Here is a 3,156-nt window from a genome sequence, read left to right on the forward strand (position 1 = left end):
GGGAGTTCTGAAGGATTGGGGGGAAAGGGGACAAGGTATGAAAGAGGAGGGGCTGGGGGCTCAGACTCTGGGATCTGAGGGAGGAGGAGCTGGGGGCCTGGACTCCTGGGTCTGAAGAGGAGGGGCTGGGGGCTGGGCCTCGGGGAGGCAGGGCGTGCAGACCAGCAGAGTTGGGAAGGTTAAAGGGAGGTAGGAGGTATATAAATGGGGTGTGTGGGGGCTCTCTTCTGATCTGTGACAGGCTTGGGGCAGGATGTTGCCTCTGAACCCACCAGCCCCACTTCCTGTGACAGGAAGTCACAATGGCAAGTCCCCCAACCCCCAACTCTCTCCGCATAAGAAAACAAACTCTGAACCCTTCTCCCTCAAGGACCAAGAGTCCCCCAACCCAGGAGTTCTTTCCCTCGAGGACCTGACATATTTCTGGCTTTCAGTCCCAGAAAAACAAGGAACAGTCCTCAGACAGTTCATCCCCAAGGTGTGTCTGTCTCCCTTGTCTGTGTCTGTCTGTCTTGCTGGCTCCCCTTTCACCAGACAGCACTCCCTGGCTATATCTCCCTTGAATCTACCTCATCAGTGCCTCTCTTCCTCATTTTCTCTCTCCCTTCCTTCAGACCTGTCTCATTTTCCCCACTGTCTCTGCCTCCTCTCCCTCCTCCCGGCCCCATCCGGCATCTGTTGCTCCCCGCTTTTCCCTTCATCTGTCCCTGCCTCTGTCTTCCCACATTGGGTTCTGTAGCCCCTGTCCCTGCACTTCTGAGTCCATGTCTCATATCTCATATCCCATGTCATCTCCCTTAGTCTCCACTTCTCCCTGTGTCTTCCCACCGGTATCTTCTGTGTCCTTAATTAATCTGACGAATGTCACAAGAGCCCATGTCAGGCGGGAAGAGCTGTGGAAACAAGAGTGGGGTGGACCAGTGGGGGGGGGACGACTTCTCCCCACAACCCAGAGCTATTTATAACCCTAGCTGCCTGAGACTCACCCTTCCCCCTCTTTCATAGGCCGCCTTAACCCTCAGTCAATGGCAGCTGTGATTCTGATTATGATCATTAAACAATGATGCTTCCCGGAGAGTCCAAACGCCATCCCATGGGGCTCCCCGGAGCAGCATCATTTTTATTCTTTTCCATAAAGGGTATGTGTCCAACGTCCAAATTTGAGTAATTTAAGATTTGAGCATTGTTAAATGTTCACATAAATAAAACTGCAAACCAAGGCAGGAAAACAATAGTAACTATTTATTATGAGAGCTAAACTTACACAGCACTTACAGGGTGCCGGGCACTGCTCCGAGGGCTTCTCACACAGAGCTCAACCCTCATAGCCACGAGCAGCCCATGCCATCGTGACTCGCACCAGAGAGGGAAAACCCTCCCTGGGCTGCCAGCTCAGACTTCTGGGCTGGAAAACATGACCATGCACATGGAGAGTCCACGCTCGTCCCGTTAGGAGTGGACAGGTTCAACAGAAGCAGGGAGATTCCAGAAGAGCACAGGTTATCTGAGCGAATGCCAGGCAGGCCCCCAAGTCATGCACTTGGCATGGATTATCTCCTTGAAATAATGACTAAGGCTTAATGTGCACTAAGTGCCATTAAGTGGCAGCACTACTGCTTTATAGGTATTAACCGACTTAATCCTCTCAGCGACCCCATGAGGTCATTATCATCACCCCCATTTCACAGAGGAGGAAACTTAGACACAGCTCGTAAGGCACAGAACAGGACTCAGCCCCAGGCAGTCTGGCTTCAGAGTTTATGCAGTTAACTACCAGAATGTGCTGCTTCGGAGCATGGGGAACCCCAACCTTAGGAAACTAAAATCTGAACCGAAGCCGAGACACACCAGGTCTCTCTCTCTATGGTCTGGGAAAGTCAGGGATATGTGGGCACTGTGGCCTGGCCGGAATGCAGGCAGGACTCCGCTGTGCCACAGAGGGTTGGGGCTGAGGGAGGATGGGGGAGCGGGGTTGGCTGCTTAGTGGGCAGGGGGGATGAGGGGCTGCCACAAAGGCTGAAGCTGAAAAATGGACCTGTAGGCAACTGACAAGGCCTGAGATCCAGCAGAGGGGGTGCTCTGTGCATGGGGCTGGCGGGGGTCAGGGCAGGTCTAGGGGTGGAGATCCTAGAGCAAAGCTGGCACACGCAGGGGGCAGCATGGGCACCTGAGTTCTCTGCAGGGCTCAGTCTATAAGATATTGAACGGATGGTCTCGGTCTCTAAGAACCTCTGGGAGACTTGTAGAACCTAAAATCGAGTAGTTATTCCCTAAGGGGCCCTGATTCCATCTGACACATGGTGGGTCACACATGATCATGAAACCGTGGAGAAAGCAGCCAGTCTATGGGATCTCTGGAGACTTAAAAGGGGACCAGAATTCTAGGGGCCTGTGGTGGATCTACAGGGCCCTGGAATCTAGGGGATGCTACTGACCCCCTAGTTGGGGACTCCACGTCTGTAAGGAGCCGGGTCTCCACAGGGGGCTGGCAGAAACCTGGGGTGTCTGTAGAACCTTGTATCTACATGGAACGTGTCGGGTCTACACGAGCCCCAAAAGCTATATGGGACGTGGCGGGTCTACATGGGCCCCAAATCCTACAGGGAAAGTGGCGGGGTGCACTTCCAGGGATGCTGGGGCGGACGTGCGGAGTCACGGTCTGACGCCCGCGGGGGCCGCGTCCCTCACCTGCTCGGGGTCGGAGAAGCCACCGCTGCTGCCAGGACCGAAGCCGCCGCGCGTCGGCTCCCGGTTCCCCCCTACCCCCCTTCCAAGCCGCTCTAGCCGCCTCCGAGGCCACCTTTGATTCTAACTCCACTCCTCCCGCCAGCCGCTCTAGCCCGGCTCCTGACAGGTGACTCTATTCCTCCTGCCGGACGCTCTAGCTCCGCACTACGCCACGCTGGCCAGATGGGGCCGCTCTGGCCTGCCTCGGAGGGCTGGCGTTTCCGCATCTCGACTGCTCCCGTCACTCCCCTGGGCCCCGCCTCCTCTCAGGCGGGAGGTGAGGAGGGCTCCAGCCCGACAGCCAGGGCTCAAGCTGAGATCTCAGAGACACCTCGGCCCGTGGGTTCCCGGACGGGGCTCCCCACCCTGTCTTGCCTCCCTAACTCGGAGATCAGTTGAATTCCCGACGCTTGTACATGCAGTCTCCCC

At 56.1% G+C, this 3,156-nt stretch overlaps 1 protein-coding gene across 1 annotated transcript in view; it reads right to left on the bottom strand.

The window, feature by feature from the left end:
- ARHGEF1 (Rho guanine nucleotide exchange factor 1) overlaps positions 1 to 2,827 on the bottom strand; it is a 19,889-nt gene extending 17,062 nt beyond the window's left edge. Inside the window, exon 1 of the mRNA XM_015562201.1 lies at positions 2,689 to 2,827. The gene's annotated coding sequence lies outside the window, so the exon portion shown is untranslated. The remainder of the gene's footprint in view (positions 1 to 2,688) is intronic.
- Positions 2,828 to 3,156: the final 329 nt, after the last annotated feature.

This window comes from Myotis davidii, unplaced genomic scaffold (assembly GCF_000327345.1).
Source record: "Myotis davidii unplaced genomic scaffold, ASM32734v1 scaffold1577, whole genome shotgun sequence".
Classification (NCBI taxonomy): Eukaryota; Metazoa; Chordata; class Mammalia; order Chiroptera; family Vespertilionidae; genus Myotis; species Myotis davidii.